At 41.7% G+C, this 27,676-nt stretch overlaps 1 long non-coding RNA gene across 1 annotated transcript; it reads right to left on the reverse strand.

Annotated features, from left to right (window-relative positions):
- Positions 1-1,957: 1,957 nt before the first annotated feature.
- Positions 1,958-5,212, reverse strand: LOC116050741. Its single transcript, XR_004105160.2, has 3 exons — positions 5,140-5,212; positions 4,929-4,997; positions 1,958-2,110 (listed from the first exon to the last, which is right to left on the reverse strand). It is a non-coding gene; the product is annotated as an uncharacterized LOC116050741 (long non-coding RNA).
- Positions 5,213-27,676: the final 22,464 nt, after the last annotated feature.

Below are 27,676 nucleotides of genomic sequence, written 5' to 3' on the forward strand. Positions count from 1 at the left end.
CAACCCAGGTCAGCTTCTTGAGCCGTATGTTGCCAATGCGACATATCAAAGCCGTGCGCTCACTGTCCCACAGACTGTATGCATAGTGTTGCGGTATTTTGCTACGGGTACTGTTATGGTGCTGTGGGTGATGCGGAGAACCTGAGTAAGAACACGGTCTGCCGCGTAATTCGCAAGGTGGTCCTTGCTCTAACAGCACTACTGAATATATTATTTTGTTCCCAGGGAACTTGCCCACGCACTCCATCAAAGAGGGCTTTTATGAAATAGCAGGTAAATATATACTTCATCTATAAATAATTTAGGCCCCATGATGCTCACTGTTAAGTATGAAATTCATCATACTCCTAATCATTATACTCCTAATCATTAATCCCAAGTCATTCCATTCATCAACGTTCAGGTAAAGCATAAAGGATACACGTTTGGTCATACTGGTAAAGGAGTCCTTCAAATGCACATTGATGTTTCCCTCACGTTAATGCTAATTTTTAACACAAGATGCTTTTGCAGATGACTTGTGACCATCAATGCATGGTCACCAGCATTGATGCAAGTGGCCTGGCTCAGTCCATGACTCCCGGATCTTTAGGGAGTCTGCACTGTGCCATAGATTCGAGCAAGGTATGGCAACTTTAAGTCACATTTGATATTGCATTTTGCAATACTGATTATGCTAATATTACTTTTCATCTTCAGGGCTCTTCAGTGGATTTCTGGCAGGGGACCGAGGGTACGCCTGCCAGCCCTTTTTGATGACCCCCCTATCCTGACCCCAAACACAGGGCCACAGAATGCCTTCAATGTGGCCCTTACCAAAACAAGTCAGGATGGAGATGACTTTTGGCATACTTAAAGCCCGCTTTAACTGCCTGCGTGGCCTCCGAGTGGCCCCAGACCGGGCTTGTCAAAAAGTGACAGCCTGTGTCGTGACTACCCTACTGGCAGGGCCTCGAGAGAGGCTATAACCAGCAGTTCTTTGTTTAAGGAGAGACAGTCTAAAGCATAATTTTTTGGGATATTTTGGTTCCGTAGCATTTGTGTTATATGGATTTTCTTTAATGGCTGTTGCCACCATATTTTGATTAATGGAGTGATAAAAAAGAGATATCCAAAATGCCCTCTGTAAAAACATTGGACTCTAATATGTTAACAAAATGAAACAAGGATTTTCTGTCTTAATCCAATGTTCTGATTTCCGTTCTGGAAATGTATGCAAATTAAATCATATTTTACAACTTAATACATAATTTGCTCATTTAAACATACATTTACAGGAAACTTGTAATACAAATAATATTTGACTTCATATTAGTTATCAACTGGGGAGGTTTCATATTGATATGTTATCCCTATACACTGGGGTGTCTCCCCTTAACCCCTTCTGTTGTCCTCGGGTCGATTGGACCCATTTTCAAATGGTTTCTATATCAGAAATTTCTTTCAACCAAACAATTTCAAACCAAAAAAAGCAACGTGGATGGTACCCTACAATGCTCTTAAATAAATGATCATTTATTGTGATGATCATTGATCATTTATAATGATCATCTTAAGTAAATGAAATTTTACTTTAATTAAATTTGGACATTGTGGGGTGGCCTCTAGCTCACCCAGTAAGAGCGTTTGCCCCATGTTGGCTGAGTCCTGCAGCGGCGCGGGTTCAAATCCGACCTCCTGCCCTTTGCTGCGTGTCATCCCCCATCTCTCTCCCCCTTTCATGTCTATCCACTGTCTCTACACAATAAAGGGAAAAGCCCCCAAAAAATAATCAGTTCTATAGCATTTATAAAAACAAATAAAGGAAATTGAAAACAAATTGTTGAAAATCCCCACAAAACGTTCAAAGGCACAACAAAAAATGATTGGGAAAAGCCACAAAAACTTAGAAAAAGACCAAAATGTTGAAATTTTTTAAAACACAGAAAAAGAATGTCAGTGTAACAGTTTAGTGTCATTCATTCATACATTCATATACATTAAGTCATGTACTCCCTTCTTTTCAAACTCAAGCTTTTCTATCTCCAGCCTTCTTTATTAAAAGCTTCTTATATTCAATATCCAGCTCCAGGGTTCTTTTATACAGGGTCCTCACATTGTCTGCTCCAACCTGAAACAAATAAAGAACATTGGGCCTCATTCACCAACCGTTCTTACAAAGAAATGTGTTCTTTTAACCCCACTTACGCACAGATTCTGATCATTTGTTGAAAAAAAAAAATCATAGTAATAATAATAATAATGCATTTTATTTGTATTGCACTTTACATTTCAGCAATCTCAAAGTGCTACAGAGCATAAATAATGCAATTTACTAATAGTATGGAAAGAAACACTAACACTGCAATTTACATCAGCAATTAAGCTGATTAAATCCTTCGTTATTTGGTGATTGATCACGCTATTTATAGGGCCAAAATGGGCCTGTTTCTACACATCAAGCATGCTATCAAAATGGCATATCTATTGTTGCTTGACAACATTGCCGAGCGTGCTCTGAGAAGGGAACACATCTTTGAGGATCACATTGATTTGTTTGCGGAGACTGACGAGTACTTGATCGGATGGTTTAGGCTTCCAAGACACATTTTAATGGAGCTGTGTTATACTTTGGAGCCAGCGCTGTGAAGCCATACCCAACGGTCCAATCCCGAACCACCCCATGTGCAGGTACTCTCCACCTTGGGATTTTTAGCCACTGGGACAGTTCAGCGGGAGTTAGCAGACCAGGTGGTCATATCACAGCCATCCATCAGCCGCGCTCCCCCACGTGTTGTGGATGGAATACATCAACTGGCCACACAATATATTTTCTTCCCCTACACAGCGCAACAACAGCTGCCAGTCAAGAGAGGGTCCTACTCTATTGCGGGTCTGCACAACGTAATCATCTCTTGAACGTGGTCTCCCGCCTCCCCAGAGATGCACATGACTCTTATATTTTGCAGAACAGTTCTGTGGGAATACGCCTGGAACAAGGAGCTGCTGGAGACGCATGGCTCATTGGTAAACATTGAGTAATTTCAAATTCCAATTTTTGGTTTCAAAAAGTGGGTTTCTTCATTAATGACTTGTTTCATTAGGAGATCGGGGGTATGATCTTGCGCCTTGGCTAAAGACGCCACTAACAAACCCTCTTATAACCAGAGGCCTCTTATAACCAGAGGCCTCTTATAACCAGAGGCGCGCACGCACCCGCTCCACCATTGAGCGCACCCACTCCACCATTGAGCGAACCATCGGTATTCTAAAGGGACGCTGGATGTGTTTTACAAGCCAGATAAGGGGAGTAGGACTACTCGTGTTATATTTAGGTTGGAAAAATGGAGAAAATGTTGTAAAATAATCTAATTCCAACAATTTATTTTATTTAGTTTTTCTAGCTTTTCATCATCTTTTCACCGTTTTTAGGTTTGCAGAATAATCATGACCTGTTGTGTGTTACACAACATCGCTATGAAGCGTGGTGTTCCACTTCAGCCACCACACCAAGATGTGTGTCCTGACACATTGCTGGGACCAGACAACTGACTTGGCGTGGAAGTCAGACAACAAATAATTTCTCGTTTTTGATTTGTTTTGTCCTTTAAATACCATGAAATGACACAGGTTTCAGTGCACATTCTTTATTTTTTTTAAATGTGTGTTTATGTCTTTGAGTGTTTCTGATATTGTGGCCAAAGTAGAAGCAATTTCACAGAGACTTTGCGCAATCGGCACCTGGTTATCCAAGACTGCATTGGAGATGACACGTGCAGTTGGACGGGACCGGGGGCACGTACAGAGGCAGGCCTACTGCAGGAAGGCCGGATGGGGTCAGGTTCCTCTTCACAGAGGGGTTGCCTGGATTGGAGATCTGTAAAAAACGATACTAAAAGTAAAACAGTCACAGTGCACTGATATCTTTATTTTTTTTTTTAGATGTTTCAGTTTGTTCAATATAGGTCTACTGCAAAAGCAATAGGATTTAAAACTGAATAAATTAGGAATTCAGGTGAGGACTCATTCGCAATCACATAGGCCCACATTTGGTTTGACAAACTGGTGTAAAATTCCTTTCCAATGGTTTCACCATTGCTTTCAGTTAAATTATGGCATAACATTGTAAAAATTCAGAAAAACCTGCTTACCATCTGATTCACTGGTGGGAGATGGCCTTGGAGGATATGAAGGTGTTGATATAGGGCCCTGGTCAGTGTCCAGCTGCTACGCTGATGGCACACCTGCAAGTGCCGTCTCACCAATTACGGCACCGATGCGCTGGTCAATCTCAGATAACTCAGGGCCTTCATGCCCCCCTCCAGTGGTCAGCATATGTCTCTTATGTTTGGCAATGGATTTTTTGGTCTCTGATTTTAAGTCAAACCATTTCTTTTTTACATCTTCAATTGAGCGACGTTGTCCAGAAACAGAGTTCACGGAATCTGTGATCTCCTTCCATGCCTCCATGTTGGTGGCTTTAAAACCACTGGAAACACTACTAAATATTATGCCTCGTTTGGCATTTACCTGTTGCAGTAGAATTTCTATTTCAGAATTACTGAAGTTCTTTTTTCGTTTGGTGATCGGTGGACCTCCACCATCTGTGCGTCTTTTGGACATTCTCCAACTTTTCTTGCACACGGCCCTGAAGTGTTATGTCCTTATATGGGAATTTGCGGGGCGTTTTCTTATGCAAATTAGGAAAAACTAGCATGCACTTTCAATTACGAAGACGTGGGATTCATCAATCCTAAGAACACAGGTGTGACCAATTCTGTTGTTTAAGAACATGTCATGAATTCAATGTAGACTTTTCTTAGGAAGTTCATTAAGAACAAAGGGAAGATATTGGTGAATGAGGCCCATTATCCCTTTGCAAGGCACTCTTGGAGAAAGTTGCAGGTGTCCATTTGACTACTGTGTTTGAATGAAGGTTCATTGCTTACCACGTGTCTTTGTGTTGGCCTTGAAGTGGAGGCCCTAGGCTCAGGGGGAGGAAGAAGTTCCTCTTCCTGCTGAGTTTAACACCATGGCAATTTAATCAATTGAGTCATATTTGAAATGAGCACCTTCAGGACTGGTGTCTCATGTTCAGACCACCACCATTAGCAAGTCATTACAGACACTTCAAGTACAGCCACACGTTCACACTCTCACCATCTGTGTTACAAGTGGTAAGAAAACTCTAAAGTGTACTCCCAAAGCGCTCTCTGAGCAGGCAGACACAATGGGCGTTTCTCAATCTGTTCTTCTATTGACTTATGTTCTTGTGTCCCTGTGAAACGTCATCTCGTGTTGCCAAAGTAATTCAATTCAATTGTATTTATAGTATCAAATCATAACAAGAGTTATCTCGAGACACTTTACAGATAGAGTAGATCTAGACCACACTCTATAATTTATAAAGCCCCAACAATTCAAGTAGTTCCCCCAAGAGCAAGCATTCAGTGCGACAGTGGCGAGGAAAAACTCCCTTTTAGGAAGAAACCTCAGTAATGAGAAAAACTTCTTTTAGGAATAAACCTCGGCCAGACCCAGGCTCTTGGTAGGCGGTGTCTGACGATGCCGGTTGGGGATGTGCTGAACAGTGGAAATAATAGTTACAATGAAGATAATGGAACAGTGACTAAGAAATAGTAGTCATAGTAGTTCATGTCATAGTAGGGCACTGCAGGGCGTTGCAGTATGTAGCGTGGCACAGCAGGGCATGGCTGGATGTAGCAGGTTCAGCAGGATGCAGCAGGGCACCGTGGAGCGTAGCAGGGTGAACTGAAGCAGGACCACGGCGACAGCTGAAACCAAGGTCTAGGTGCCATCCAGATCCAACGAAAAACGCTGGGAAAAGGAACATAAGGACTCTGGGGAGTAAACTCCCCAGAGCTAGGTTAGTAACAAGCATTTCTGGATCTCCTCACTCCCTAACTATATGCTTTATCAAAGAGGAGTGTTTTCAGTTTATTCTTAAATGTGGTGACAGTGTCTGCCCCCCGAACCCAGACTGGGAGCTGGTTCCACAGAAGAGGAGCCTGATAGCTGAAGGCTCTGGCTCCCATCGTACTTTTAGAGACTCTGGGAACCACAAGTAACTCTGCATTCTGGGAGCGCAGTGCTCTAGTAGGACAATACGGTACTAGTAAAGTACTGTCCCAATATACAAGTTCGCATTTCACCAAGAACAGTTAAGATTCCCGGAAATGTTCTTGACACGCCCATTTTACCGAGGATGCATTGGTTGGTAACTTGTATGAACTTGGCAGCACCCGTATCCCAACATTCATTTCGGCATACAGTGAGGGTCGGGGTTCCGGTACATAGACAGACCAAAATCTTATTCATCACTAAATTCACTTCTGAGAACATTTTAGGCGAGAAATGAACGGTTTAGATTTCGAATATAGGCAGTCTTGCGTAAATCGTTGCCGAATTGACAATTTGCTCCAAAGTTTTCGGAGTTAAGAAGCTCCATAAAGTGACGCAGCAGCCAGCTTGCGCCTGCCGGGGCCGTTAGCTCATCGCTCGGACGGTCAGGCTCGGAGATCCCGCTGTAAGCTGGAGGTCTCTCAGACTGCTCTCGTAAATAAGAGGCTTTTATTTTGCCGTTGACGGTTCGTTTGTTTAAATATCACAACACATGTCCATCATAGGATTAACGGGAACCTGTGGTTAACTGTCTTTTCGGAGTTAAACTCCACAAGCACACACACACACACACACACACACACACACACACACACACACACACACACACAGGGGGAGGGGGAGAGAGATATACCCGTTTCTCTTCGGGAGGCTTGTTTAAATTATGCCATAGGCTATACATTAGATTTAGTATTTAGTTCATACTTTTTTGGTGTATTTGTTTTCTGATTTATTAGAAGTTGAGTTTCAGTCTGTATGATAAATGAACAGTTGTACATAAAGTGGTAACATGCTATGACATGTTATGTAGATTAAAGGGGAGACACCAACCTTTATAATTTTAATAGCTAATTTCCATCTGTTGTCCCTGGGTATATACAGTGCACTACAATAATATAGAAATGATAATTCCACATAACACTAATAGGAACACATAGGACACACCAGTGCATAGACGTACTTATTTTTTTTAATTTAAACTGACTTAAACTAAAACTAAATACACTAATAATAGTAGGGATCGCATTCCACTCTTTTGAATAAGTAAGGGGTGTTTGAGCTAAACCATAAACAATAAAATGAAAGTTCAATAAATTTTATTTTTCAATGTTATTGCAGGAGCCCTGCAGGTAGCCTCTGTGCTGGGGCTGTTGAGCAATAACAGGAAGAACGCATCATCTCAAACTGTTAACAGCGTTTTCTGTGCTTGTGAACTTGCGGGTTAATTCTTCCAAGAACAACCAGCAAGAACGTTCTCCCCAGGAACACAAGTCCGTTCTTTGCATTCTTAAGATTGAGAAACATCCAATATCTTCCTAAGTTTTCTCTTAAATATGTTCTTAAGAAAGTCCCTAAGAAAAGTCTACGTCTGATTCATGTGTTCTTAAACAGCAGAATTGTTCGCAGGTGTGTTCTTAGAATGATGAACCCAATGTCTTTGTAAATTGAAAGCTTGTGCCCGTTGCTCCTATTTAGCATAGGTAAACGCCCCGTTAATGCCCATAAAAGGGCATGAGATGGCAGGGTCGTGTGCACACTTAGAGAAATGTCCAAAAGACGTGGCAAAGACGGTGGAGGCCTCGACTCCAAAAGAAAGAAAAACTTTAGTAATTCTGAAGTGTAGGTACTGTTGCAAGAGACATCATATTTAGTAGCGTCAGCAGTGCATACTAAGCAGCAAATAAAACTGATGCATGGAATGCAATTACTCATGCAGTGAACGCTGTATCCGGAGAAGGGCGCAGAACCGATGAAGTAGAAAAGAAATGGTTTGATCTGAAATCTGAGGCAAAAAAAATTACTTCAAAGCATAGAAGATACTCTTGGCATATAAATAGCGTGATCAATCACTTATTATTGGATGGCAGGGTTCCCCGTTAATATAAATGATGTAAATTGAAGGCAAAGCAAGGCAAGTTTATTTACATATGCCTAGCACAATTCATACACAATGGCAATTCAAAGTGCTTTACAAATGAACAGTAGTATTTATTAAAACAAACGTATATGTTGGGAATCGGTAGGATACAGATTCAATTATTGGCAAATTATCAAAGATGTTTTATCAATATTAGTAAAGTTATAAATATGTGTATTAATAACTCGTACATAACGGGGCACCACCCTGGAAACAGGGACCAATAATCAAACTGTGAAACAGTCTCATTTAGGTGGTGTTCCCTTTAAAATACAGATCTTAATTAATTTGGTTAATTTATCTGGTATTTTCTAGAGGAATTTCAGATTTCCTAGACCTAAAACTAGGACACTTTGCGCGTGACCATAGTGCTCGTTACTTCTTAACGTGAACATGTGCCAGTCCAGGACAGACATAGACACAGACAGATTAGACCTAATTTTGCCAACAGCGTACATAGGCCTACTGCTCACAACATAATGGGGTATCTCAGATAATATTCATGAACTTTCTTGGTATGTAGCCTACATATCTAAGAAATAATATTAAAAGACATTGAGTGAGTTTCGTGTGGGACCAACTTTATTTTTCAGAATTAAAGCATTCTTTTGGAAAAAGCACCCACTGAACTTGTGAAAAACTTTGTGAAAGGGTATTTTTCATTGCATGGCACTAAACAAATTATTTGGAACTGCTGCCACAGGCTTGAACTAAAGTTATGGTAACACTTTACGGTAAGGTTCATAACGGAATTATGAATTCATGCATGAATTAATTCATCATTTGTTCATGGGATATTAAGGAATGCAGTAATACATACATCATTATTATGCATAATAAATAATACATACATCAATTAATTCATGCATGAATTCATGATAATTCATGTACCCTTACCGTAAAGTGTTACCAGTGTTATTCTTACCAACAACACACACACACACAAATGTAATCTCATTTGATAGAGCAGATAGCTTCCCTATTGATAACATTAATTCCATATATTTGTTAGAGGAGTGAATTTGCTCAAGAATCAATTTGTTGGCTGAAAGCCTAGGCTACTGTGAAATTGTGCACAGGTGTCAGCAAAATTGGCCCGTGTGACGAGTTGCGTCTTTAAGGTGGGAATGGTCATGCGGTTCCTCTCGTCAGTCCATGTGTTGTTCATGAGCGAAAAGATACGCTCAACGGGAGCATTTGTGCCCGGTAGACACATGGTGAACTGATAAAGGAGACCTACATTTTTTAACGGAATCTCCCTGCTTTTAAAATGCGAACATTTCCACCCAGCGCTTGTCCGCTGACTTGCTGTCGGCGTTCCTCTGAGCGACCATCCCAGTTGCGTATGCCCTCACTGATGAGGTCTCGTCAAACAGCTGGCTCTCGTCGATGTTGCATTGGTTTAATTTTGATGACACATACTGCAGGGACGATTCAACCTCATCCCATTCAGGGACTCTGTTGAGCAGGGTCCAGGAGAGAATCTCCATCTCCTTAAACGATGCTTCGAGAGTGCGAAGGTGGCAGGCTGAATGAGCTGAAAGTTCATCTGCTTCTCCATCATTTTGATTGTGCCATTGAATAGTGACAGCTGGTTGTGCAGGAACCACATCCATGCTTCACACACCGGATCGTCGAGGAATTTGATGATTGCGGTAGGAGGCTTGTCCTGAGAGCTGAAGTAGGACTGTAAGGCTGGGTACAGTTTCAGCACCCTCTCGACAGCCGGGCCTAGTGACAGCCATCGTGTCTTACTTGTCCCCAGGAGAGTGGCATACTGGAGTTCGACAAAGTCGCAGAACTCTTTCAGCTGCTCAGTGCAGACAGTAAAGATGTGGAAATGTCCGAACACTTTCACAATAAAGCTATCAATGTCGCAAGGTGGGTATCTGCGGCAGTTTGGAGAGCGTTGTGAGCGATGTGTGCAGCGCAGCTTACTCCCACCAGGTCATTGGCAGTGGCCTGATTTAACTTGTAGAAGACGTTCACCCCTACCCTTGCTCTTCCACCAAAGTTGGTGTTGGTGTTGTCAGCACAAAACCCAACTACTTTGTCCATCAAATTGAACAATCGGAGGCTGCGACTGACTTCTCCAACTAAAATATCAGACGTCTCACCTGGAATGGATGTGAAATCCAGGATTTTCACCTGTACCCCCTCTGTATCCTTGAAGTAGTGGATCACAATGGGAATCAGCTTCACAGCCTTGTGGTTGGAAGCATCAACAGCCACAGATACATGCTGAACTGCTACTAGGTCAGCCTTTACCAGATCCATGGCATGGGATGCGATGACATTGGTCACGATTGCTTCAGCCTTCGTTCGTGCAAAAGTGAAGCACTCATCATAAAATGTTCTTATCAGACCCGCGGTGCAGTCCATGGACCTGAAGCTTTGGTTGTGGTTCACCAGATGATACGCAAACGTCCCCTCCTCAGCAGCCCCGCTTGAGCTCAGCACTAACTTCCAGCACTAACAGCACCACCGTTTGTTTTACTGTTTTAACATGATCTTTCACATCTATGCTACCACCGTGGCTTACAGAAAATGAGGTTTTGCAGTGTGTGCAGAACGCTGCATAATCATCGCCCTGGACTTGGAGGAAGGGGTAAGCCCTTTGTAAATATTTAGTGAATGCTGACTTTCTCTTCGGCATTTCATAGTGTAGCCTAGCTTGCCATCGATATAGCCTAACCGTTAAAACGAGAAAAAAGAAAGAGGCATTGCAACAATGTTTACAAATATACATTGTAACGCTGGCTGCACACAGCCTATGCAGACGCAGACCGCTACGATTGACTGACACACACACACACACACACACACACACACACGTTAAAATCATACGCTGGACGCTTTATTAGTCTTTCTACATGGGTTTAGTTAATGATCGGGCTATAATAAGACCACGTCGGCTATGTAATTGCTGACAACCGGGAATATGTCATAGTGGTTGGTGTAAACTGGGACATTTTAGCGTCCCGACTAAAAATCGGGACTGTCCCGGTCAAACCGGGACATCTGGTCACCCTAATCAGATTACATTAATGGCAACACAAATAGCAACAATATCAAATTACTCATTAATAATACACCCTGTTCTAATCTGGAATCTTACTTTGGATGTGTAGTTCACTTAGTTTGTTCGGCGGATCCTTCCGCGATGAACAGAAAGCAAGTTAAAACACGGGCCCGTGATTTAACCAAACAGAAAAGCTCCTTCCGGCAGTTGGATTCTGAGCTCTGTCAGAGTCGACTTGGAAAAACAGGGTAATTCACCCTCTGCAGATTTGGTGAGAGAGACCCCCTTTTTGTAGTATCACCCAGATACTATGCAGCTCACTTTCGGCTTGCGAAATGATGCTGTTGACTTTTCGGCAGCGCTACCGACGTATCTCCTGTTCAGTAACGAATCACCGAGGGGAAGGCCGTGTTTGTCGGGCTCTATTCGCTTATATCCTCCTCGTTCAGCAGTGAGCATGGTGCGTTCAGGTCGCCTCAGCCAATGGAATGCCAGGAAACTCCTGACGATGTGAAGCCGCGGCTTGCAGTTCTTAGACCTTCCACCAGCCTGACCATGTTTCTCCTCGTGTTGAATGGACTTTCTCCATTTTAGAAACCTTTTTCACGTCGAGGTGCGACTTTTTAGGCTTCTGGTTTGACTGAGAGCCATCCCTTTGTCTGAGAAGCCATGTGGTGGCCTACTGTGCCCCGTTTGTCTTGGGGTCACAGGCTCTCTGCTCAAGATCAGTTTAAGCACACTGGCCCTCATTTACCAACCTAACGTAGAAACCAGCACAGATATGAGCGCAGAAATCCTCTTACGACAGGCTTCACGTGTGATTCATGAAACGTTCGTATCACACCAATCAGAGCGTAAGAATGGTCGTACATTGATAAATGCAGCGGCTGGAAACGATCGTAATTTAAATATCACGCCCCAATATATTCTTGGTTTTGAGGCCTCGCCCCTACAATTTACGACATAACGAGACGTAATCCGGCTGAGAAGAGACACTTTTCAGAGGTGGAGATTGAAACCCTGATATCTCAGGTTCATTTGCACTAACGATTGTAGTTTTGTCAGCCTGAAAACTGGTATTAAAGGCTGTAGGAAGAATGTGGAATGGAAAGAGATCACTGATGCAGTCAACAGTGTTGCCGTGGTAAATCAGACTCCAGCTGAAGTTTATTTAATTTATACATCCTTGACATATGTATGCTATAGTCCTAATAGTAATATACAGGCTTATATTGCAATCTCTTAGGCCTACATGGTTTACGTATATTTAAATAAACACACAGTAGCGGAGTTTATGCAGTGTCTTTTATTTTACTCGTGTTTGTTTCATGAGTCAGAACGAGGCAACAGCTGTGAGGGAGAGCGTGTGTCCTCCGCCCCCCCGTGCTGGACCACCATCCCGACCCTGACTCCTGACAGCAGAGGGGCTGGTAAAACAAGCCGGAATATATTGGTCAATGGCAGAAATAAATTGTTCACTTGTGGCCATTAACGACACTTTAAAAAGAGAAACGAAAACCTGAAGAATAAATAAAAATGTTGTGCATCGTCATGTTTCCTGTATTGAGTAGGCTATCATTGCCAAACATAATACTATACCTTTTAAAAGCGAGGAATAATATCCTGTCTCATTCGTATAGCCCCCAGTTGGGGCTGTGCTGGACACTGCTCTCTGGGTATCGGGTCATCTGGCTCCAGAACCCCACAGGCTAAAACAATGTTGCAGAATTTTTCTGGCATGTAGCCTATAGTAGGGTCCCCCCGCTGATGCAAGACCATGAGCCATCTGCCCTTAATCAGTCCGATGGGACGCTCCACCGTGGCCCGTGCGCGTATGTGTGCACTGTTGTACCGGCAAATAGAGGTCTTATAAAAGAGCCAGATCTGCCATTGCTGATAAGTGATCAACTGATGACTTCTCCTTCTCCTGTTAAACTGATTATATGCTGCACCGCAAGTCCACACTGACTCAAAAACTTGCGTACACGAGTTCAGACCAGACGTGAGATTGTATCGCAGCCTACGCTCACGTTCAAATTGATAAATGCCTTGCTTTGCGTAGGAATCGGTGTACGCCCGGCCTACGCCTGTTTTAGGTCGTACGCATGTTTCATAAATGAGGGCCAGTGTTTGGTTCCAACATATAATGTGTAAAATAATGAAAATAATTAGTAACAAAATGGAGAGAAATGTTAAATTTTAAATTAGAACGGGGAAAACGGTATAGATTCTGTACCTTAAGTAAGATTCTGTTCTTACTTAAGAACAAATCCCAAATAAGAAAACATTGGTGAATGCCAGAATCTTTGTGAAAACTGCATAAGTGGGGTTTAAGAACACATTTGTTCCTAAGAACGTTTGGTGAATGAGGCCCAGTGTCCTGATCATCTAGGACCTCCACCTGAGAAAGTAAATGGCCTATTTAATCCATGTTCAGCAACCACATATGGCAAACATACTGGTGTATGACTATTAGTTTCACTGTTACCTCTGTATGGCATAGTGGGACGACAGTGGCTGGTGGTAGCAACACCACTGTATCTCCTGTCACTGTAGAAAACAGTAATACATTTCACTCCTACACTATTCATATATAATTGTTGAATGAACCTAGTATGGTCACACAGATTACTTGAAACATACCCTGTATATATGCCTGGGTTTCCGAGCTGCTGCCACCAGGGTCTGAAGAAATGCCCCCTTCCACTCCTTCCATCAAGGGGTGACCCTGATTACTGGAGAGGGCCAGCTCCTCAGCAGGAGTGTAATCCTGTGGAGGAGGGCCCCCTGCAGTCTTCCTCGCCTCATTTTTCTTCCTGTTGGCTGCAAGCAATTTCATTGTTCTATAGGCCCTTTGTATACCAATATCCTACAAAAGGGACAAACTCAGGCAATTCAGCCTTGTACTTGTTGGCCTTAAAATATGTGCAAGTATTGCCTACTACTACTTACCGGTTTGAATTATGTTTTCATATGTATTTTTTATTTGCTCCCACGATCTTTTACCACTGCCAGGGTTGCAACTGAAATAATACAGCAACAAAAGTTTAACGTTATGGAATGCACAAGTGTAATTATGGTCAGATCTTGTGCCTGGGGCAGTGATATCGATGTCTTGTAACTTACGCATTTACATCGTCTGCCATTTTCTGCCAGCTTTCCCTCCTTGATTTTGCAGCAGTGACTGTTACTTTTTGCCTGAATTATGGGTTGTGTTCCTCATATTTTTGTAGGATTATAGTCTGCTCTTCTTACGTAAAATATGCGGCTCTGGTAGTCTTGTCCATGTTTGCGATTGGACATACGGTGCAAACACCGCCCCTTTTATGTGAACAGATAAACCCATCAGGATTATTTTTCCACACATTGATCTCTTATTGGACTTTTTACTGTGCTTTGTGCTGGAAGTTTCCAGAATCCAGTCAGTCTACGCTATCCGTATCATTACCAACATACATCATTGTACCTACTGACAACACTAAACAACTGATAACATCCATTATGACAAAAGCGTCTCGCTTTACTTTAATCCAAAATGAGAAAGCTTTGTATGTATGCATATTGCCCTGCTAATTTTTGCAATGCACACTCTATTTAAAGTACAGATGACATTAGGTAAATAAACTATTACATTCCCCACAGCAGAATATTTTTAGTAGTTTAACATTAATCTCTTTGAAAATTATACAATGATACTGAACAACATGGTATCTCAGTAGCATTTGCTCTACTTACTTATCGCTTTACTCCACCGTTTACAATAAACTACAGTGCTAGAAACGTATGTTACAAAAAACGTTTTTGGTAAAAGACTGGTCTCCCAGTTCTATAACATGTTAGTTGAAAACCATAAGGAAAACTCTGATAGTAAAAGACAGGAGTGGATACGTGACTTACAAGAAGATATTTCACTTATTGAATGGAGTAGAATATGCTTGAAAACACACACTCAAACCATCAACACTCGATTGAGAATGATACAATTTAATTGGACAATGCGGACATACATCTCTCCTGTACAATTAAATAAATTTGATCCTAATATATTTGATCTATGCTATAAGTGTAATACTCACCAGGGTACATTATATCACTGCTTATGGACATGTGAAGAGATTCAAACATTTTGGGGCTCAGTGTTAAAGTATATATCTCAGATCACTACTTCCCCTGTACCTTTTTGCCCTAAGTTATGTATTTTAGGCATTTATCCAGGTGACTGTACTTTATCTTGTAAAGAAAGAAAAATGGTTGACCTTTGTTTACTACAGGCCAAACGTTGTTAAGCCTTATGTTGGAAGAATGTTGGGTGCCCTTCTTTTAACCACTGGTTAAATAACTTAACATTGAGTTTGGCTCTTGAGAAATTGACCTATGTTGTTAGAAAGAGGGCTTCTGAACATTTGGAAGTTATTTCTGGAACTATTAAGGAGTGGAAACATGGGGGAGGCAGTGGGAGAATAGGATACTGAAATATGTCTGATGTGTGTTGGGAATGTACGCTGTAATCTACATCAAGATTTAATTTATTTTTATTTTCTTTAATATTTATTTATTTTATACTATCTATATTTATTTATTTGTTCACTTATTTTGGTCCTTTCTGTATTATTATTGTTTTAATTATTGTTTTCTCTTCTGCCATATGTTCATGATGTTGCAAGTGTTGGATGGTGATGTACTAAAACAAAAAACAATAAAAATATGTTTAAAAAAAAACAAAAAAACTACAGTGCTAGGCCACAACATTTCCAACTCAAACATGCAGGCAACATAATTCTGCACACACCAACATTAGCATCATACTGCAAGCTTACCAAGATAGATGTAAGAGGAAAGATCCTGGTTGCTTCTTCTTTAGTTCCCTTCTGCTTTTAATAGTTTGATTACATTTTACCAATGCAAATACCAATGCACATGTCCTCTTACGCAATCATGCAGGTGCGTCCTGATCGGTCAATCAAATGCAGCTAGAGGCAGTGTCAGGGTGGGGACAGAAACTGTCTGTTTATTAGGTACTGAGTGAGAGAGTTGACAGTGGGGAAACTGGGTCCGAAGCTGGCTGGAGACTGGCAGTTGAGGTGACGAAGGTAACCGGGTCCATAGCTGACTGGAGACTGGTAGTTGAGATGGCTGGGTCCGTGGTAAGGTTGAGCTGGCAGGAGTTTCTTAGGGTGAGTATTTCTCGTCATTTCACTATTTTAGCTTCAAGCTAATCGACACAAAATAATAGTTTCACTCACCGAGATAACTTTGTTTACAACAGATGTCGTGTAATGTTCAATGTAGTTCAACCTCGAGGATATATTTCAGCTTCTAGATCAATTTTAATTGTAATAGTTACTTCCGCTCGAGCTCCCGTTTTTCAGGCTTTTTTTTAAGGCAAAAACGAATGCCAGGAACAGCAGAAGAAGAACGAATGCCAGGAAACAGCAGAAAAAGAACGTTTCATTGTGCACTGCCACCTAGTGGCGAACTAGATATTGCACTTTATTCTAGGTTTAAGCGTTTGCATTAAAGATAATTTCAGGGCTTTATTGGGGCAAAATGTACAGGGTTACAAATGTCATGGACAAAAAAAAGGTGACAGACTAGCTTCTACGTCATCTATACAACTACACTACAGACCAATGCAAAGAGTTTGGGATTTCTAGGTATATATTGGACTTTTAGTCTAAGTTAACACAGGTTAACATATGCGAGAAATATACACCCATGTTAACTGGTGATATCACAATTTAACATGGGCAAATGCAAGCCTGGAAACAGTGAAGTAGGTTCATCTTTGCCTCACATACCAAAACCTAACTGATGTTCAACAAACAGGCATGACCCCACTTAACACTTTATTCCGTTTTGGACGTAAATACCATATAAAAATTAAACACGTCAGTTATGTGCACAAAAACATTTATCATTGTTGTTGTGGGCCATCTCATACGAAGAATGTGTAGGCCTATCTCAGCACAAACAGTCTCTTTCAACCTGTGCCACAAGTCAACTGATTATAGTTGTGTTTAATTTCATTAGACCCATATTAGGGTATGTCTGTGTTGACCCAGAATCGCGATTTTTGTCTTATGGTAGCCATAGATACACTATTGTTATGGCCATATTAGTGTTATCTTAGTCTCGGTTAAGTTATGAAGTGAGTTGCAGTGATTTGAAGTGAAGAACATATGAAGCTTATTTTCTCCGAGTTTGACTTTTATTTATCCCACACATCATTTGTTGGCCTACTTTGACGAAACAAAATGGTCATTATTATATGATTACAAAACGTTGATGTACTGAGAGAGTTTGATAACATTCAGATATGTTGCTGTTTCAGATTCCTAATATTTCTCTCATATGTTAACTTGTGTTAACTTAGACTAAAAGTCCAATATATAGATAGAAATCACTAAATTATTTCAGTGGTGTGTAGTGTAGTAGTGTAGACAATGTAGAGGCTAGTCTGTTAACTTTTTTTTGTCCATGACATCCAAGGTTGGAATCCCAGCTAGATCTCTAGTGCGTTGTTTCGGGGGGGTTTTTCTTCGTTCATACAGTATGTGTCGTATTTGTGTGGATAATGCTTAAACTGACATGTATTACACATAAACTGGTGATGTTTTCAGCAATATCCATTATTTTGTCTCACTTGCAAACACTTCATGAAAATGTGAGCCTCTGGCACTCGAGGGGGGGAGGCAGAGCAGAACGCAGGGCAGAGCCTTGTTGAATATTCACTGATTTCATACAAATATCACCAGTTAGCTCTGTACGTTGGTCTGAATCAGACCTCCATCGCACATCTTCAACTTGTGCAAAATGCAGCTGCTCGCTTTTTAACAAACACATCTAGACGTGCACATATCACTCCTGTTCTCTACACTCTTCATTGGCTCCCTGTGCGTTTTAGAATCGATTTTAAGATTTTATTGTTTGCTTTCAAGGCCTTAAATGGTCTGGCCCCGGAGTATTTGTCCGAAATTTTAACTTTGCGGGAGCACAACCGGTCATTGCGGTCTTCAAACCAGCGACTTTTAGAAGTGCCAAGGTCTAGATATAAACGGTGGGGTGACCAGGCTTTTGCAGTTGCTGCCCCGAGACTCTGGAACAAGTTACCCCCTGATATCCGCACTATTACAGATGTAGCTCTTTTTAGGTCCAAACTTAAAACGCATCTGTTCAGTCAGGCTTTTAATATGTAGCAGTGGTGTGACGATTTCATTCTTCTGTTTCTCTGTAACTATTTCTGATTTTACATGTTCTTTCTTTATATTGTATGATATGTGTTTTTATTCTTGGTTTCGATGTTAAGCACTTTGGATACCTGCTGGTTGCTGTAAAGTGCTATATAAATAAAGTTTGATTGATTGATTGATTGAGTTAACATGATCACCAGCTAAACTGGCACACCGGCACAACAAAATGAGGATATAAAACAAAAACATAGTCACACCCACACCAGACAGTCACCGGGCGTATCTCTCTGAGTGGCTGATGCCTCTCCACCCTTTCAGATAAACAAAGCAATACATAAATACATATTAACTCTTTTTTGTCACTAGGTTACACCAAATTGATTTTAGATAATAGGCTACAATTCAATGACCGACACCTAGCCAACGACCTGAACGAGTTCTACTGTCGATTTGAAAGACAAAAGGACAGTCCTGACACCATCCCCCACGACACCTCCCTACAGCTACAGCCACTGTGCATCACCTCCACCTCGCCCACCTCAGCAGGGTCCTGGGCCCTCCTTAAAGGTCCCCTCCACCTCCACCCCCCCTCCCACCTCAGTGATGACTCTCTCCATTCACGAGAGGGACGTCAACAGACTGTTCAGGAGACAGAATCCCAGGAAAGCTGCTGGACCGGATGCTGTCTCCCCATCCAGCTTGAAGCACTGCGCTGACCAGCTGTCTCCAGTGTTCACAGACATTTTTAACACCTCACTGGAGACATGTCACGTGCCAGCCTGCTTCAAGACCTCAACCATAATCCCTGTCCCCAAGAAGCCAAGGACCACAGGACTTAATGACTTCAGACCCGTCGCCCTGACCTCTGTGGTTATGAAGTCCTTTGAGCGCCTTGTGCTTTCACACCTCAAAGCACCGACCCCCTCCTGGACCCCCTGCAGTTTGCCTACAGAGCCAATAGGTCTGTAGATGATGCAGTCAACCTGGCCCTCCACTACATCCTCCGGCACCTGGACTCCGCAGGAACCTACGCCAGGATCCTGTTTGTGGACTTCAGCTCTGCCTTCAACACCATCATCCCGGCTCTGCTTCAGGAGAAACTCTCCCAGCTTGGTGTGCCTGACTCCACCTGCAGGTGGATCACTGACTTCCTGTCTGACAGGAAGCAGCATGTGAAGCTGGGGAAACACGTCTCCGACTCACAGACCATCAGCACCGGATCCCCCCAGGGCTGCGTTCTTTCTCCTCTGCTCTTCTCCCTGTACACCAACAGCTGCACCTCCAGTCACCAGTCTGTCAAGCTTCTGAAGTTTGCGGACGACACCTCCCTCATCGGACTCATCTCTGATGGTGACGAGTCCGCCTACAGGTGGGAGGCTGACCACCTGGTGACCTGGTGCAACCAAAACAATCTAGAGCTCAACGCTCTAAAGACAGTGGAGATGGTTGTGGACTTCAGAAAGAACCCAGCCCCACCTGCCCCCATCACCCTCTGTGGCTCCACAATTGACACTGTGGAGTCTTTATGCTTCCTGGGAACTACCATCTCCCAGGACCTCAAGTGGGAGCTGAACATCAGCTCCCTCGTCAAGAAAGCACAACAGAGGATGTACTTCCTGCGGCAGCTGAAGAAATTCAACCTGCCAAAGACAATGATGGTGCACTTCTACACAGCCATCATTGAGTCCATCCTCACATCCTCCATCACCATCTGGTACGCTGCTGCCACTGCCAAGGACAAGGGCGGGCTGCAGCGTGTCATTCGGTCAGCTGAGAAGGTGATTGGCTGCAATCTGCTGCCGCTCCAGGACCTATACGCCACGAGGACTCTGAAGCGTGCTGGAAAGATTGTGGCTGACCCCTCCCACCCCGGACACAAGCGCTTTGAGCCACTCCCCTCTGGCAGGAGGATGAGGTCCATTAGGACCAAAACCTCACGCCACATAAACAGTTTTTTCCCCTCCGCCACTAGCCTTCTAAACAAGGCTCGGAATCCATCCTGACTCTCTCCACACCCCACCTCTGGCTCCTCATGCCACTGTACCTACTCTGCTGTAGCGTTCCTTTTTACTACTGTTTAACTTATTTTACTATTTATTTAAATTTATTTTATCGTTATTAATACGTACTGTGTGTATATGTTTATACTTATATTGTTTATATTCTTTTTATCCTTCTTATATTTGTATGTGTGACATGCTCCAACAACACCATGACAAATTCCTCGTATGTGCAACGTACTTGGCAATAAAGCCCTTTCTGATTCTGATTCTTCTGATTCTGTTATGGCTTTGTCTGAGACCCAGAACACAGAGGCACACAAACACGAACTCAAGTGGAAAGTTTATAGAGATTTAATCTGAGATAACAGGACAACAAAGGAAGGTCAGCTAGCTGGGCTGGCGATGAGGTCCGGATAGCAGCGGACGAAGAAGGATGTCGTGTCCGAATGTTCACAGGGATCCAGGCTCAGGGTAGCACTGCAGAGGGGCAAGGAGCTGTAGCAGGCTCACGGGAATCCAGGAGAATGGTGGCACGGCTGCGAGGCGAGGGCTGCGGCAAACGGCGAGCAGGAGTTGCTGCAATCTGGAGTTGAACAAAGGGAGCAGGTGAGTACAGAGCTCGAGGAACAAACACAGGCTAAGATTGCACATTAGAATAACACGAGGAGATTGCTGACAGCCAAGTTACCACTTTGGTAAACGAAACGATCTGGCGCCGAATGCAGATTCCAACCGGAATAAAAAGCTGCAGCCGCAATCAAGTCAATCCGTCACAGCCGAGCGGCGGCGATGGAGAACAGCCAGCAGCCGTGCAGGTAGGTCGCTCGCCCGGCCACGCCCCTAGACCCAGATTCCGCTCCTCATCCAGACAGACACACAAACAGAGAAAAAACAAGAAGGGGAGAGGGAAAAACAGACAAAACAAACACTCCCAGGACAGCTGTCCATGACAGATTCTGAATGTTTTACAACTATGAGAATTTTGATTATGATCCTTGCAAAAAAATGTCAGTGAGTGACCAGCAATTATGAAGTATTATGATACCTGACCTTTATAAGTAATTATAACATGCTTTATAATGTGTTATGATCATTTTTGTGAAGCATTATGAATATTCATGAGTGCTCATAACTATACTTATATAGCCCTATAAGCAGATTATAATGCAGTATGTGTGTTTTCAATGCGTTATAGACATGGGCTTCATAGAAAGTGTTAGCAAAAGTTTTATTGTCATGTTTACATTTCAGGTTTTGTGGTAAAATGGAATCAAGCAAACAAGTCAAGTAGGTGTATTCAACTAGTGGATGGGTTCTAGTGTTCATGGCACATCATGCTGAAATTAACATCCTACAACTCCATCACTAATTGGCCATTTGAGAAAATTATTAACATTTGAATTAGTGGACAGCTTTTTGCATGGGAAAACGATAAAGATGTATTAGTTCTAATTATTATATAATCCCTTTCAGTCAGAGGCCTCTGTTTTGTAATGTAGCATGTTGAGCTATAATGTGATTATACATAGCCAGGCTATTTTTGCCTGTTATGATGTAAATAGTAATGCTACAAACAAGCTCAGATGACAATCCAATCATCTGGTACAAATGTATAATAATATTTATAATATGTTATTATTATTTATTGTTGGCTGATTACTAATGAGCCAGTAATCTAAATGGACAATGCATTGGCTCAATTAAAGTGTAGGAAACATATAATCATATGTGCATTTTAATGAGCTGTAAGGTATATTTTATTTGACATTTTTAAAAAAGAGGTTAGCTGGGTTTTATTGTTGGTTTTAGTTTTTAAAAAAAAGCAATGTTAATGTGTCCAACAAGGTTTATGCTGGGGTATTGGTTTTCAGTCTGACCTCATGTGGCCTCTGAAGACTGTCACTGTTGTCAAAGCTCCATGAAATATTCAGCACCGAGGTGACATACCTCAAGAATTCAGCAAGTAACTAGCTACATTTGAAGAAACACTATAACTTTCGAACAAAAAAAAGCACATTCAGCTCTTACAAATGAAAGTTGAATTAATCAGAAATACAATGCAGCCTTGCTCTATTCAGTACCACTACAGCCTTATCACTGCATTTGCCACATCTATGCTCTGTACTTTACAGTTTTTTTGGATTGCTTAAGCACGATTTTCAAAACAGGGCCCGTGTTTTCAAAACACTACACACAATTAGCACAACCACACACCCAATTAGCAAAACACTACAGATCCTTTGCATAATTAAACACTCTTGTAAAAACTATACACTTCTGTTTAAAAACCACACTTTGTTACCATATGAAACACACGTTTCACATTACTATACTCTGTTTGCACGAGTTACACTCTGCTGTGATAAACCTAAAACACTTTTAGCACTTCTACTTCCCTATGATTAGAGTAGGCTACCATCAACAAAGTACAAATATAATGTAAATTCACCAAACACACAAGACCAATGTTGCAGACTGAAGAAACTCATTTATTTCTCAACACGCCCAAAATGTTGACATGGAGATTCATAAAACTGTAACAAAATGTCACTTTACATATTGTACTGTAAGTTTACTGTAAAAAAAAATAAAAAATAAAAAAAGAACTAGACATTGTCTCTTCACCTAGCTGGATCTGGCCAGAGAATTTCATCAACATCGCAGGCAATATTGTCATTAGCAAGACACCTTGGAAAGAAACGTCTTGAATGACGAATCCATCCTTGCATTGCTGCTGCCTCCATCTGGTCACAGGCCTCCTCCATGGCTTGGATGAGGGGTACCTCAGCCTGGAGACGGAGATCATATACCTTCCACCGCCATGCCGAGAAAAACTCTTCTATAGGGTTGAGGAATGGAGAGTATGGTGGAAGATATAGGACGGTGAAATGTGGATGTTGCTGAAACCAGTTCTTAACCAGAGCAGAGCGCTGGAAAGACACATTGTCCCAGACAACAATGTATTGCATATGATCGATTTGATTTACTGCTGTTATGTTGTGCAATTGGTCCAAGAATGTAAGTATGAGTGCTGTGTTGTAAGGGCCCATATGGGCATGGCAGTGGAGGACTCCATTCTGTGTAATGGCTGCACAGAGTGTTATATTACCCCCACGTTGCCCTGGGACATTGACTATAGCCCTGTGGCCAATGATGTTTCTTCCCCTCCTTCGTGTTCTCGTCAGGTTGAACCCAGCCTCATCTACGTAAATGAACTCATGCTGGATCTCCTCTCCATCCATTCATAAAACTCTCTGAAGAACAGTGGCAGGCAAAATTGTGTAGTTCAGTGTAGATGTAGTATACATATTACAGTACAGTAAAAGATTATGAGACAGTATGCAAGATCACACTGCTAAAGTGAATACATACCTCTGCATAATCATGCCGCAGTCGCTTCACCCTTTTGGAATTGCGCTCGAAAGGCACTCGATAAATTTGCTTCATTTGAATATGTTTTTTTTTTAGGATGCGTGCCAGTGTTGATGTTGAGACCTGATGGATATCGTTGAAACTGGCGTGGTTATTGACAATGTTAGTTTGGAGCTGATTGAGTGTTATAGCATTGTTGGCCAAAACCATGTTTACTATCTCCCTCTCTTGCTGTTCTGTGAACATAGGAGGCCTTCCCCCTTGTCGTTCCTGACCCTCAATCCTATGTAGAAAAAAAAACAGTATACAATAGTACAGTAATTTCACAGGAAAAGGTAACAGACGTGCTGATAGTGCATAGAATACAGTACTGTAAGCAGTTACTGAAACCGTGCAGATGTTTTTGATATGATGATATTTTTACAATACCTATTTTCCAGTCGAAATGTTCTTATCACACTTCCCACTGTGTATCGGCTTAGATTTGGCTGTACTCGCAGTCCAGCCTCCCTCAGCGTCAGGCCGTGGTTGACAACGTGGTCAACCAGTGTTGTGCAGATCTCATTTGTCAGATTGGGTCCTCTTTGAGCACCTTCTTGTCTTCCTCTTCCTCTTCCTCTTCCTCTACCTCTACCTCTACCTCCAGCATGGCCTCCATCTCTTCCTCTTCCTCTGTTGATTCCTCTTCCTCTTCCTCCTTGTCCTCCTCCTCGTTCTCCTCGTTCTCCTCCTCGTCTTACTCTTTCTCTGACTCTTTCCATTGTGCTTGAAGACCGATGAACTCACCTGCTGCTTTTTATAGTGCTCATACACAGTGTGGTAATTTGACAGTCAGTGCTTTGGTATTGCAAGGAAGTGACTTCATGATAAATATTTGTGTGTAATGTATGTTAAGTGTGTTTAGTGTTTTGTAACAAGTGTGAGGTTGACAATGTGCTTATAGTTGTGCAAATATGGGCTGATGTTTTGCTTCTTGATCGTAAGGTTTTGCTAATAGTGTACTACTTTTAATTTTAGTGTGTAAGCAATCCAAAAAAACTGTAATCCTCCTGTTGTACTCTGGTCAAATTGTATCCGTTTTCAAAGTTTTTATATCAGACATTTGGGTTTCTTTCAACCAAACTGCCCCAAAATAACACGGATGGTTCCATTCAACACATTTCACAAGTGAAATTAAGGATTAGATCTCTACTTTCATTGAATTTTGGGTGTTTTATTCAATTTTATAGCATTATCCTGACTAAACTTTGACATATCTGTGATTTTCCATTACCGTTCCATTACTCTGATCTTAACTTTTAGTCAAAATCATTCATGATTTCTGCTTTTTTCTAACAAAAATGTTGTATAATTTCATATAAATGAGGTTTATTGACCATGAATTCCAAAAATAAGTGTAAGCTAGTGGTATCAAGTTGGTTCTAGTTGTGAATATAGTGGTGGTAATGGGGAAAAGAAGTGCCAAAAAAGCAAGCAAAACGTGGGAAAAAAAATGACAGAAATGTCAAACCAGTTTCTAAAAAAGTAGTTAATTTTGACCCGGGAGGACAACACAAGGGTTAAATGGCAGCAACCGGTTGCAACTCCACCGCCGCAATTGATGGCTGCATGGTACAGGCTGCTATCCACCTACCTTTTAATCTCATCATCACTTAGCTAAAATAAGAGTGGATTGTAGCTTAAATGTCCAGTGTGTGGGAATTTCTCCTATCTAGCGTTGAGATCATATATCGTAATCAACTCTCTCGCACCAAGCAGTTCAAAGTACATATTACAGCTACGGTAGCCTTCACGCTTCAAAAAGCCGGTCTCTTGCTCTTCTTAATATCCTTTATCTTTTTCTGGGCGAAGAAAAAGACTCCTGTTCCTGAAATTTGGATTTTGAATATGTGTGGTCCTCCATGTTTCCTTCTTCAAACTTGGGAAGCTACGATACCCATTAGCAGCATTAGCAGCACCTGTGAGTTTATCATGTGACAGTGAAAACGTGAAAGGTGGAGCAGTATGTCCTGTATGTCCCTTACCGGCTAACGTATTTCAAGATGGAGCATAAATATTGAGCATTTACCCCAGTTCATGCAAATGCAAATGTAAAATTTCAAGCCAAAAGGAATACTTGGAATTGATGGTGGTGGTAAATATTCATGAAAAAGGACACGTTTGTGAACAGGCAACACAGATTTTGATGATGAACAACTAAACACGTTACACAATGGACCTTTACAATAGATGAAATGTTAGCAATGTGACACAATTAAAATAACAAGCTTAGGTAAATAAAATCACTTGTTCTTCTATGTCAGTAGCATATGGTTGCTGCTAACATAAGCTAGTGTTAGCAAACTGTAGATAGCCCATATATTGCTGTATAACTTACTGGGGAGTTTACTGACTGGGTGACTCCTCTGAAAATATGGTAACAGTTACAGTATGTTATAGCATTTACCATTATCCTGTGATTGCAACAGCAGAAGTAACACAGGCTTGTTTAAAAGTATGACAATTGATAATTCAACACTGGAAAGCTTATACAAGAGTTTTTAATTCTTCCTATTGAATTCTACACATGAAAAGCATCAGTATTTCTTCTGGAACAAACAGTAGCTGTGGCACACACACAAAAAAAAAATGATTTTGGTGTCTTGGTTTTTATGATGCTATATAAATGCAAGTGCTTTACAGTTCTATGCAAGATCCAGTCAAGTGTTTAACATGTACCCTCCATATTCTATGAAGTCACTCATTAGAAAGAACAGGATTTCAAGGTAACTTCCATAAAATAGAGAAGTGAGAAAATGGGACTATTTACTTCACAGAGTCAACAGAAGAACGGACAAGGCCTGAAATAAATTCAGAATGAACATAAAGTGTTTTCCATTTCATTTTCAAGGTACACAAATGACAGAATACCTGCAGTTTATGCACCGAGAGTAATAGAGGAGAAGTGGAGGAGTAAGTCAACAGAAACTCATTTCAAAAGATGACAAATCTTTCCTTCTGCAAGGGTGTTACACCAAAGACAAAGAAACAGTCAAACCCAGTCAGACAATTTCAGCTGTTGTCATTACACAACCTTTTCTGGACAGAAGGTGACAGGGTCATTATTTACTCACTTTATTAATCATGGAACTAGCTTTCTTGGATCTTCAGTATTGACTTAGTAGATAAGAAGTAGATAAGAATACTTTACAGGAGACTCTAAACCGCCTATACTGTATGTGGGTGCGTGTGTTCAATCATGGGAGCGTGACATGGAATCCAATTATTTTGAAGCAGAATTTGAGAGCAGTTTCTGTTCTGAGGGCTGACGGAGCGGAACCAGAAGGTGAATGAGAATGTCATGGGAGTAGTAAAATGTGCGAATGTCCTTGCTGAGGAGTTTAGCTTCTTTAGGAGATACTGCGGCTGCTGGCATTTCCTGAGGATCTCCTCTATGTTGGAGGCTATCGAGGATTGTGCTCAAGTAGTTTATATTCCTCAACAATCTCTACGGGCTTTCTTTGGACAGTTGTGATAACCTCTGCTTGTTGGAAAACGTCACCACAAACTCATGAAGAGCTAAGCTGTGGTACTGCACACCAATAATGTGTGGCTGCAGGTAGTAAGGCAGAGCAGGATACCCAGGGCTCGGTTTAGACCTATCGCCATGTCTAGCCACTGGGGGACCATAGGCAGGCTGGGGGAACTCATATTAATGTTAAAAAACCGCAAAGTGAAAGCCAACCTGTATACATTTTAACATCAATGTACGCTATAACGATTTCTCACTTTAAAGTCGCTGAAAGCTGCTGCTGTTTTGACCAATAACCGGAGTTTCCCGCGACTTCAAGCAATCACAGCAGTCCCACGTGCCAGACTTAGCATCAGTATTAGTGGTGTGCGATACTGCAATATTCGGTATCAATCCGATACCAAGTTAATACAGGGCCAGTATCGCCGATACGATACCGATACTTTTTAATAATTAAGGTGGATGCATCATCAAATAGCTACATCTGAATGACTTCTCATGACCTTTAAATGGTTTTGTGATTTTTCCTTTGGATTATTA

The sequence above is a fragment of the Sander lucioperca genome, chromosome 23 (genome assembly GCF_008315115.2).
Source record: "Sander lucioperca isolate FBNREF2018 chromosome 23, SLUC_FBN_1.2, whole genome shotgun sequence".
In the NCBI taxonomy this organism is placed as follows: domain Eukaryota; kingdom Metazoa; phylum Chordata; class Actinopteri; order Perciformes; family Percidae; genus Sander; species Sander lucioperca.